Source organism: Sabethes cyaneus, chromosome 2 (genome assembly GCF_943734655.1).
Source record: "Sabethes cyaneus chromosome 2, idSabCyanKW18_F2, whole genome shotgun sequence".
NCBI lineage: Eukaryota > Metazoa > Arthropoda > Insecta > Diptera > Culicidae > Sabethes > Sabethes cyaneus.
The window spans coordinates 131,612,309-131,624,790 of record NC_071354.1 but is presented as its reverse complement, the minus strand read 5'-3'; positions in this window follow the sequence as shown (position 1 = coordinate 131,624,790).

Below are 12,482 nucleotides of genomic sequence, written 5' to 3'. Positions count from 1 at the left end.
GTCCTGTCAGGGACCTGTTTTTATTTACCGATAAGCCTCCTATGACGTCCTGTCAGAGACCTGGTTTTCGGTACAGACATAAGCTTCTTATATAAATAGATTGAACTGTAGGAAGTTTTGTTCTGGAACACTTTTTTCAATAGGTCCCACTTGCCCAGTGCCGCCTACATTTCAACTCATATACTTAATGCTCTTTGTCAAATTATAAACCTGTTTTCTTGTGTAACATGTTAATACACTAATTATGTTTACATACTGTCAGAAAAATCTGATTTAATCCACCTAGTGGTGAAAGGAACCTTTGTTATACGGTCTTACTTGCTATATGAGATAGAAATCGACACGTCTTCGGAACATAATTAATCTATTGGTTAACGTTGCGTAGTTCGTTGGTTTACATAAAATTTTTGGAAATTGAATAAGTTTACAAAATTTGAACAAAATAGGAGCACTTATAAATTTTGATAGATCCTTTGTCCATGAAATTGCGGAGTCAGTTGCTATTAATGGTTTAATATGGATATAATAAACCTGATTTAATCCACCTAGTGGTGAAAGGAATCTTTGTTATACGGTTTTTCTTGCTATTTGAGATAGAAATCGACAGGTCTTCGGAAAATAATTCATCTATTGGTTAAGATTGCGTGGTGCGTTAGTTTACATAAAATTTTTGGAAACTGAATAAGTTTGCAAACTTTGAACGAAATAGAAGTACCGTAAAACGGGGTAACATTGATCAGTTCAGGAAAGTTGGCAGTAGTGGTTTATTCCACTTATTTATGCGAATGGTCCATTTGATCAATGTTACCCCGGTGATCAATGTTAACCCGTTTTACGGCACTTATAAATTTTGATAGTTCCTTTTCTTATGAAATTGCTGAGTAAGTTGTTACTAATGTGCGTAAGTGCAAGTAAAAGTAAGTTGTAAGAAGAAATATTATTCTTTAACATATACATTGCGTAGTAAAGGTCTAGTTTATGGGTTTTTGAACTATGCATAATTTCCTGTCATGCCATTCTATGTGATTCACATTAATAAAGTTTTCTTGAATAAATTTCATCAATTTTTATTAACCTTCGGTTACTCACGCTGTTGTATTTTGTACAACATGTGCAGGTTTCAAGCCATATTGTTATAAAGTTACAAATCGTTGTTTAACTAACGTATATCTATACCTATAAAGAAGGATTGCTGTCTGTCTGTCTGTCTGTCTGTCTGTCTGTCTGTCTGTCTGTCTGTCTGTCTGTCTGTCTGTCTGTCTGTCTGTCTGTCTGTCTGTCTGTCTGTCTGTCTGTCTGTCTGTCTGTCTGTCTGTCTGTCTGTCTGTCTGTCTGTCTGTCTGTCTGTCTGTCTGTCTGTCTGTCTGTCTGTCTGTCTGTCTGTCTGTCTGTCTGTCTGTCTGTCTGTCTGTCTGTCTGTCTGTCTGTCTGTCTGTCTGTCTGTCTGTCTGTCTGTCTGTCTGTCTGTCTGTCTGTCTGTCTGTCTGTCTGTCTGTCTGTCTGTCTGTCTGTCTGTCTGTCTGTCTGTCTGTCTGTCTGTCTGTCTGTCTGTCTGTCTGTCTGTCTGTCTGTCTGTCTGTCTGTCTGTCTGTCTGTCTGTCTGTCTGTCTGTCTGTCTGTCTGTCTGTCTGTCTGTCTGTCTGTCTGTCTGTCTGTCTGTCTGTCTGTCTGTCTGTCTGTCTGTCTGTCTGTCTGTCTGTCTGTCTGTCTGTCTGTCTGTCTGTCTGTCTGTCTGTCTGTCTGTCTGTCTGTCTGTCTGTCTGTCTGTCTGTCTGTCTGTCTGTCTGTCTGTCTGTCTGTCTGTCTGTCTGTCTGTCTGTCTGTCTGTCTGTCTGTCTGTCTGTCTGTCTGTCTGTCTGTCTGTCTGTCTGTCTGTCTGTCTGTCTGTCTGTCTGTCTGTCTGTCTGTCTGTCTGTCTGTCTGTCTGTCTGTCTGTCTGTCTGTCTGTCTGTCTGTCTGTCTGTCTGTCTGTCTGTCTGTCTGTCTGTCTGTCTGTCTGTCTGTCTGTCTGTCTGTCTGTCTGTCTGTCTGTCTGTCTGTCTGTCTGTCTGTCTGTCTGTCTGTCTGTCTGTCTGTCTGTCTGTCTGTCTGTCTGTCTGTCTGTCTGTCTGTCTGTCTGTCTGTCTGTCTGTCTGTCTGTCTGTCTGTCTGTCTGTCTGTCTGTCTGTCTGTCTGTCTGTCTGTCTGTCTGTCTGTCTGTCTGTCTGTCTGTCTGTCTGTCTGTCTGTCTGTCTGTCTGTCTGTCTGTCTGTCTGTCTGTCTGTCTGTCTGTCTGTCTGTCTGTCTGTCTGTCTGTCTGTCTGTCTGTCTGTCTGTCTGTCTGTCTGTCTGTCTGTCTGTCTGTCTGTCTGTCTGTCTGTCTGTCTGTCTGTCTGTCTGTCTGTCTGTCTGTCTGTCTGTCTGTCTGTCTGTCTGTCTGTCTGTCTGTCTGTCTGTCTGTCTGTCTGTCTGTCTGTCTGTCTGTCTGTCTGTCTGTCTGTCTGTCTGTCTGTCTGTCTGTCTGTCTGTCTGTCTGTCTGTCTGTCTGTCTGTCTGTCTGTCTGTCTGTCTGTCTGTCTGTCTGTCTGTCTGTCTGTCTGTCTGTCTGTCTGTCTGTCTGTCTGTCTGTCTGTCTGTCTGTCTGTCTGTCTGTCTGTCTGTCTGTCTGTCTGTCTGTCTGTCTGTCTGTCTGTCTGTCTGTCTGTCTGTCTGTCTGTCTGTCTGTCTGTCTGTCTGTCTGTCTGTCTGTCTGTCTGTCTGTCTGTCTGTCTGTCTGTCTGTCTGTCTGTCTGTCTGTCTGTCTGTCTGTCTGTCTGTCTGTCTGTCTGTCTGTCTGTCTGTCTGTCTGTCTGTCTGTCTGTCTGTCTGTCTGTCTGTCTGTCTGTCTGTCTGTCTGTCTGTCTGTCTGTCTGTCTGTCTGTCTGTCTGTCTGTCTGTCTGTCTGTCTGTCTGTCTGTCTGTCTGTCTGTCTGTCTGTCTGTCTGTCTGTCTGTCTGTCTGTCTGTCTGTCTGTCTGTCTGTCTGTCTGTCTGTCTGTCTGTCTGTCTGTCTGTCTGTCTGTCTGTCTGTCTGTCTGTCTGTCTGTCTGTCTGTCTGTCTGTCTGTCTGTCTGTCTGTCTGTCTGTCTGTCTGTCTGTCTGTCTGTCTGTCTGTCTGTCTGTCTGTCTGTCTGTCTGTCTGTCTGTCTGTCTGTCTGTCTGTCTGTCTGTCTGTCTGTCTGTCTGTCTGTCTGTCTGTCTGTCTGTCTGTCTGTCTGTCTGTCTGTCTGTCTGTCTGTCTGTCTGTCTGTCTGTCTGTCTGTCTGTCTGTCTGTCTGTCTGTCTGTCTGTCTGTCTGTCTGTCTGTCTGTCTGTCTGTCTGTCTGTCTGTCTGTCTGTCTGTCTGTCTGTCTGTCTGTCTGTCTGTCTGTCTGTCTGTCTGTCTGTCTGTCTGTCTGTCTGTCTGTCTGTCTGTCTGTCTGTCTGTCTGTCTGTCTGTCTGTCTGTCTGTCTGTCTGTCTGTCTGTCTGTCTGTCTGTCTGTCTGTCTGTCTGTCTGTCTGTCTGTCTGTCTGTCTGTCTGTCTGTCTGTCTGTCTGTCTGTCTGTCTGTCTGTCTGTCTGTCTGTCTGTCTGTCTGTCTGTCTGTCTGTCTGTCTGTCTGTCTGTCTGTCTGTCTGTCTGTCTGTCTGTCTGTCTGTCTGTCTGTCTGTCTGTCTGTCTGTCTGTCTGTCTGTCTGTCTGTCTGTCTGTCTGTCTGTCTGTCTGTCTGTCTGTCTGTCTGTCTGTCTGTCTGTCTGTCTGTCTGTCTGTCTGTCTGTCTGTCTGTCTGTCTGTCTGTCTGTCTGTCTGTCTGTCTGTCTGTCTGTCTGTCTGTCTGTCTGTCTGTCTGTCTGTCTGTCTGTCTGTCTGTCTGTCTGTCTGTCTGTCTGTCTGTCTGTCTGTCTGTCTGTCTGTCTGTCTGTCTGTCTGTCTGTCTGTCTGTCTGTCTGTCTGTCTGTCTGTCTGTCTGTCTGTCTGTCTGTCTGTCTGTCTGTCTGTCTGTCTGTCTGTCTGTCTGTCTGTCTGTCTGTCTGTCTGTCTGTCTGTCTGTCTGTCTGTCTGTCTGTCTGTCTGTCTGTCTGTCTGTCTGTCTGTCTGTCTGTCTGTCTGTCTGTCTGTCTGTCTGTCTGTCTGTCTGTCTGTCTGTCTGTCTGTCTGTCTGTCTGTCTGTCTGTCTGTCTGTCTGTCTGTCTGTCTGTCTGTCTGTCTGTCTGTCTGTCTGTCTGTCTGTCTGTCTGTCTGTCTGTCTGTCTGTCTGTCTGTCTGTCTGTCTGTCTGTCTGTCTGTCTGTCTGTCTGTCTGTCTGTCTGTCTGTCCTGTGTTCCTTATAGAATCAAAAACTACTGAACCAATCGGCGTGAAAATTTGCATGTAGAGGTTTTTGGGGCCAGGAAAGGTTTTAGTGATGGTTAGAGACCCCTCCCCCCACTAAGAGGGGGGGCTCCCATACAAATGAAACACAAATTTCTGCATAACTCGAGAACTAATCAAGCAAATAGAACCAAATTTGGCATGTGGGTGTTTTCGGTGACAAGAATTTATTCTAGGGTAATTTGAGACCCCTCCCCTCTTTATAAGGGGAATTATAACTCCTCTCTCTTTTAAGAGGGGGGGTTTCCATACAAATTTCCTCATAACTCGAGAACTAATCAAGCAAATGGAACCAAATTTGGCATGTGAAAGTTTTCGAGGGCAAGAAAATTTTCTATGTTGAATTAGGACTCCTCCTCACTTTAAGAGGGGGGGCTCCTGTACAAATGAAATACCAATTTCCTCATAACTCGAGAACTAATCAAGCAAATGGAACCAAATTTGGCATGTGTGTGTTTTTGGAGACAAAATTTTTTTCTATGATGAATTGGGACCCCTCCCCACTTTAAGTGGGGGGGGGGCTCCGATACAAACGAAATACAAATTTCCTTATAACTCGAGAGCTAATCCAGCAAATGGAACCAAATTTGGCATGTAGGTGTTTTTGGAGGCAAGAATTTTTTCTGTGATGAATAAGAACCTCTCCCCACTTTAGGAGGGGGGGCTCCTATACAAATGAAATACAAATTTCCTCATAACTCGAGAACTAATCAAGCAAATGGAACCAAATTTGGCATGTGAAGGTTTTCGAGGGCAGGAAAATTTTCTACGGTGAATTAGGACCCCTCCCCACTCTAAGAGGGGGGGCTCCTGTACAAATGAAATACAAATTTCCTCCTAACTCGAGAACTAATCAAGCAAATAGAACAATATTTGGCATGTGGGTGTTTTTTTTGGTGACAAGAATTTATTCTATGGTGAATTGAGACCCCTCCCCTCTTTATAAGAGGAATTATAACTCCTCTCCCCTTTAAGAGGGGGGGCTTCCATACAAATTTCCTCATAACTCGAGAACTAATCAAGCAAATGCAACCAAATTTGGCATGTGAAGGTTTTCGAGAGCAAGAAAATTCTCTATGGTGAATTAGGACCCCTCCCCACTTTAAGAGGAGGGGCTCCTGTACAAATGAAATACAAATTTCCTCATAACTCGAGAACTAATCAAGCGAATTGAACCAAATGTGGCATATGTGTGTTTTTGGAGACAATTTTTTTTTTCAATAATGAATTGGGACCCCTCCCCACTTTAGGAGGGGGGGTCCTATACAAACGAAATACAAATTTCCTCATAACTCGAGAACTAATCCAGCAAATGGAACCAAATTTGGCGTGTAGGTGTTTTTGGAGGCAAGAATTTTTTCTGTGATGAATTAGGACCTCTTCCCACATTAGGAGGGGGGGCTCCAATACAAATGAAATACAAATTTCCCCATAACTCGAGAACTAATCAAGCAAATAGAACCAAATTCGGCATGTGGAGGTTTTTGGAGGCAAAAATATTTTCTACGATGAATTAGGATCCTTCCACACTTCAAAAGGGGGGGCTTCTACACAAATGAAATACAAATTTCATAATTCGAGAACTAATCAAGCAAATGGAACCATATTTGGCATGTGGGTGTTTTTGGAGGCAACCATTTTTCCCATTATGAATTAGGACTTCTTACCTTTTTAGGAGGGGGGGGGCTCCCATTCAAACGAAATACAAATTTGCTCATAACTTTAGAACTAATCAAGCAAATGGAACCAAATTTGGCATGTGAGAGTTTTAGATGGCAGAATTTTTTTTCTGTGGTGTATTACGACCCCTTTCCCTTTTAAGAGGGTGGGCTCCCATACAAATGAAATACAAATTTCCTTATAATTGGAGTACTAATCAAGCAAATGGAACCAAATTTAGCATGTAGGAGATTTTTGAGTCTTGAATTTATTTTATGATAGTTAGAGACCTCTCACCCCTGTGGTAGGGGGATATGGACTCTCATACAAATAAAACAGAAATTTTTGCGAAACTCAAAAACTAATCCAACTCGAGAAATTCGAGACTGTTCCATAAAACATTAATCAATAACAAGACCACAAAAACTATCTATAGTAACACTAGATCATTCAGGACGAGCCGGTGACCCGCCGTCGGAAGCGCCGCCCACTGGGGGGCTTGCAAAACTCGAGATAGTGACAAAGATCATCCGAGATTCATGATTTATGTACAACACAGGTTAATTTGTGGCAATACGAAGTTTGTCGGGTCAGCTAGTTCTTCAATAAAATTGTTATGAGCGAAATGTCAGAATTATTCAATGCATTAATACTTTAAATTGTTAGGAAAACAGATCAGCGTAAACCGACATCACAGAAATGAAGCAAGCAGCATGTGAGGTGTACCGCAATTGGCTTCAACTGGAATTTTCTCTCGTTTCTTCATATGGAAAAATGGTGTCTGTATGCAGCAAAACTATCAGTAAAAGTAAAATGTTTAAAATGTATCCATATGTTGGTAGTCGAGTAATTTGGGGTCAAAAGCAGGGTATCTTTTATATTCAAAGTTCTACAGTTCCTAAACAAGCAAACATAGAGGTATACTATATTCAGCAAAGTTGTGTATTTTTACTGCTTGTACAACTTTGTAATAAAAGTCATACAACAATTATAAAAAGAGCTAAAATAGACAAACTGATTATACAAATGCATATACAATAAATAAGATTTCTCTATCTTCGCTGAAAAGATAGAATGTTACTGTCTTCAGCAAAATTCCTTGTAATAATAGGCTCTAAAACTTTGCAGAACATATCAATGTGTTATATTGAAACTGAAGAAAAACCATTTTTTTATTTCACTTTTAGGGGGATTAATCAAAATTTAAATTCTATCAGACGATAGAGCATTCAATTTCAAGAAACTCCCAAAGGTTTGATAAACTTTAAACCAAGTTTTCCTAGTCAAAACTCTAATACGCACGTTTTCTTTGGTTTGGGCTATTGTGAGCGCGAGTAAGCGTGTTAGAAAAGTTGGCGCGAGTGTTCGAGGGTTAATATTCTTATGAAATTTTGTATATATATTCGTAGTGTCAAAACCTCTCATTTGATATTAAAATAATTGAAATTAGGTAAATTATCTTGGTTAAAATCATTATAAATAATTGTTAATTTTAGTGTGGTGCATACGATTACTCATAACTTTCAAATTAATCAATCAATCAATTAATCAATCAAAAAGCCATTCAATAGTGATCTATCCGGCTATCTTACCTGCCAAATGAAACTAATAGCTCATAAATCGGTTTGGCAATCTCTGAGAAACAGGCGATCATTTGAACCTTGTCAAAACTGGTTTTTTAAGGCTAACTTTTAAACTACTTGTTTGTTTTTAATAAAACGTGGCACAAAGTTTAGCAATAGCAAGAGCTTTCATGTGGTACTAAAATCGTTTAAATTGGTTGTGTGGTTCCGGAAAAAATCGTGTCACGTAGTTTTCACATTTTTGCTTATAACTTTTAAACGGAAAGTCGGACCACGAAACAAGCGAATAGCAATATTCTCCACTATAATACCTTTCAAACAAAAGTAATAGTAGACAAATCGGTTCAGCCATCTCCGAGAAATAGGCGATAGAAATAAGCAGCGCACACACATACACACACACACACACACACACACACACACACACACACACACACACACACACACACACACACACACACACACACACACACACACACACACACACACACACACACACACACATACATACATACACACACCCACACATACACACACACCCACACATAGACACACACCCACACATACACACACACCCACACATACACACACACCCACACATACACACACACCCACACATACACACACACCCACACATACACACACACCCACACATACACACACACCCACACATACACACACATACACACACACACACACAGACATTGCTCAATTCGTCGAACCCTATCGATTGGTATATGTCACTCGGCCCTCCGGGCCTTAGATCAACTTCATGTTTTTCGACCAATTCCTAAACCTTTGTTACATAGTATAACAAAGGTAATTATATAGTATAACAAAGGTAAAAAGTGTCTTATGTCGTAAATTTATTTTTCGCTCTTATTTATAGCTTTTTGATAACTTTTAGGACTCGTCGGAAAAGTTAATATTTCGAAAAAGTTAGTCGACCCAATCCCATTTCGATTTACCTCTTCGAGATTAATATTTTCTATAGCCCTAATGATTGTTCACAACATCAGATATCACAAAATGCCGGATAAGTGAACATTATAGTCGAACAGTTAGGTAATATACATTTGAAAAGCAGACATAAAAAATGGCTTCTAGTATCTGTTAGCTTCATTAGTGTTAAAGCATTGCTGGAAAATTCTCAGCTCACCTCCCGTATACTAAAAGTAGCTACCTTTTGCGTTCGACAATTGAGATCCTGATTTTTTGTTTGACAGATTGCAGCCAACTGTTATTGCAGCTTGCAAGAAAAAAATTGCAATTATTTGTACAGTTGAACCAAAGCACCAAAAGATAAGCGCATGACTAATTATAGTAATTTCTTTTTTAAAATTTACCAAATCAATTGTTTTCTATCAAAAACATGCTACAAAACAGTTATTTTGTTGAGCTACAAACCAGAAAAGCTAAAAATAAAAAATAAGAACTTATCCAATTTAATTCTACTATGTGTATTTTATTCACGACAGATACGTATTTCGCCTACGACTTGCAGGCTTCCTCAGTGTCTGTTTTCGAACTGAGGAAGCCTGCAAGTCGTAGGCGAAATACGTATCTGTCGTCAATAAAATACACATAGTAGAATTAAATTGGATAAGTTTTCTTATTTTTTATTTTTAGGTTTCGTATTCTACTAAGACGCTCCAAAAACTTCAGTCAGAAAAGCTAAATTTTAATTTTGCGTTTATATAGCGGCTATCTCCTGAGCGCGTTATCGCCGCCGCTGCAGACGGGTTTTTCATAAGTGCCGCAGTAGTATACCGAACAATTGAGGGGCTAGTGCTGCGATCCTACTGGCTTTAACAATGTCTTCCAGTCGGGATTAAAACATATGTCGACTGGCTTGTCAGATAAGTGTCGTACCGTGAGGCACTTCCGGCAAATATTAAAAAATGTGCTGCATGGCTATTACGCATTAATTTTTTTCTTCAACCCTTCTCATTAACTGCGTTTTTCAGTCATACGTTGATCCGTGTTTCTAGCACGTGAAACACGGACACACGATGTGGCGATCTCTCGACAAGGAATATTCCTAGAATGCAACGGTTGAGCAATATTATAGCCGATATCGTACGTTTTTCCTTTGCCACAAGATTTAATAAACGACAGAAACCTATACCTTTGCTATTTTATTTAATGGCAGTCACCAAAGCTCTTCGCACTGCACTCATTAGTGATAAGCAAAAGCACGGTAACGTAGGAAGAATGTTGAACAGATTTTATCATTCACGCTTTCTGAGCGCCAAGATAAAATATTCCAATAAGCAGCCCGTGCTACAACAGCTGTGGTCAAAGCTGCGATATTTCATACTTCCTGATAACGGATAAAGCTAGCATAATAAACATCACTGCATTGAAACGTTTTTCTAGGTAACAAGAGCAGGGGACGATGAAATAAAAAAAATATGGGCTTGTTTTTAGGATAGCATTTTTCCCACATGGTGTTTATACATGCAAAAAATGTAAAATGTTCATTCATATATTCTGTAACAATGTAAAGCACCACCCGAACACATGGAAATAAGATGTGAAAAACTAACGTTATACATTACATAACAATGTTTTTCAACTTATACATCCAAAATGTAAATATTCCGACTGATGGAGGAAAAAGAAATACTTAAAATTGTAAAATGTTTTTACTTCTCCAAGACGCATCTATTAAGAACTTTGCATTATCTTTTTCCATTGTTTCTTGCCACTTGCAGTTTAGCAGTATGCACCAGGATGCCGGAAAATCGTTAAGCGTGAATCAACATATCACATGGTGTTAGCAGATGCTAGCATATCAGGTTGGCATAACTAGCCACAAGAGGACAAACCCTACACGTTTGTATGAATCAACAGTTTTGAGGATTTTTGCAAACATCGTGCTAATACCGATGGATCTTGGATTCTGTTATAGTTGACATAAATAAGTTTACATAATTTTTACTGAGGAATAAGGACATGCCGATTTGTTAAGGAATAATATGCATTTTCTAGGTTTTCTGTGAAATTCAATGTTTTAACAGTATTCATGTTTGTATTGAGTTATTTCCGAGCGACTCACTCAACATCTCATTTAAGTTTTACCAACCGTTGCCAAATAGCATTGCAATTTTCAGCCAGCTACTAACTTCGTCTAGCAATGATTATAATTTCCAAAGTATCCAAATCTACATGTGTGTAAATTGTAGGGGAATTATGTATAACGTGCCCCCCGTGGCCAATGTGCCCCCCCTTCGTTTTTCGCTAAACAAGCGAAATTAAAATGCAAAACCACCCAGAAACCATAGTATTTGATGGAACTAGCCTACTATACAAGTATGACAGTTGTCACATGCTGTAAAAACAAAACAAAAATAAATTTGTTTTTGAGCAGCTTCCGATGTAACTTTTCGCGTCGTTTCCATAAGCTATTTTCTTGTCAAAATCTGTAAATAACCGGTTGTTGCGATTCGATTGCGTAAAGTGAACTTCAAAATGACATCCCTGCTAAAAATAACGGTATGAAACGCTTGACTTGCTTTAACATTTAATATTTTTTCAAATAAGTAAAAGCAGGCCAAAATGCCCCACTTGCGGTGGTGCAATTTGCCCCCCTTGCAAATGTGGCTTTAAAACTATGTAAACAGATCTAAGTTGAAGTCGATTGCCATTATTTAATTCAATTAGTATTGTAGAGTAACCGTGGTGGGAATAATTTATTACCAACGTCCAAATTCTAGGTAATTCAACTACCCGGTACAAAACGCCACAGCTGCGTATAATTTGCCCCATGCAGAAAAGAAAAAGTGCACCAGAAGGCCGAAACTAGGTTTATTTTACATAAAATAACGATATTTTGCAAAACAAAGGAAATAGTTTTACTTTCTACAAAATAGAGTTGGTCTGTCACTGGTAGAAATACTCAAATTACCGCATTGGGCATATTATACCGCAGGTGGGGCATTTTACCCCGCGCAGACGAGAAACACAACATTTAGGTGCTTTTATTAAATAATTCCTAGCATGTTTATTCCACAATACTAAATGAAATAAACAATTGCAATTGGTTGTCAGTTTAAGTACCAACATATACACGTAGTTGTAACGTTAATTTGGGGAAGTATAACGGAGATATATCCATTTATTCTTAGGGGGGGCACATTATACATTTTTCCCCTACGAGTGTTTCAAGGATTGGGAAATCATGCGGTCTGTACTCTAGTGGAAAAATAAGCAACAAAATGTTATTCAGATTTGTAAGCTCAGTAAATTTTGTAGCATGCAAACCATTTTCTAATTAAAACTTCGAGCACATGCTCTTGCTGTTTCGTACATCGGTTAACACAATGAACTGTGGCGAAAATTTCACATTCTAATGACGATTGCAAAAAAAAAATCGCTTCTAGCGATTATGTATATGCCAACATGCCAACTATCAACTTAATTGACAATACCACTTGTACTATAAATAATTTGTCCGTACAGCTGACGATTAACCAAATTGATAACTGATTAATCAAGACCTTTTACTCATCAGCAATGTTTATTTTCACCAGTTGATGCATTCTTCTTAATTATGCATGGTACTATTTTCACACTTTTATACCCTCTATTAATTTAGTTGACTGGCACTTCTAATAAATTCTGAAATCATTCTTGGTTGGAAAATTTAGGTTTGATTCTGATAGTAGTAACTCATTGAGTTATTAATGAGCAATATATTCGCGTTTTTCTAACAAAAACTTTTTTAAGTCCTTACCGAAAAAAGGTGTAATTAAGTATAGATGGACCGTTTGTGAATTCATCACAGTACGAAATCGATGACATTCAACTCTCTACAGGGTGTTCAATAAGTTCGAATACACTTTAAAAATATGTTTGAAAATACAAGAT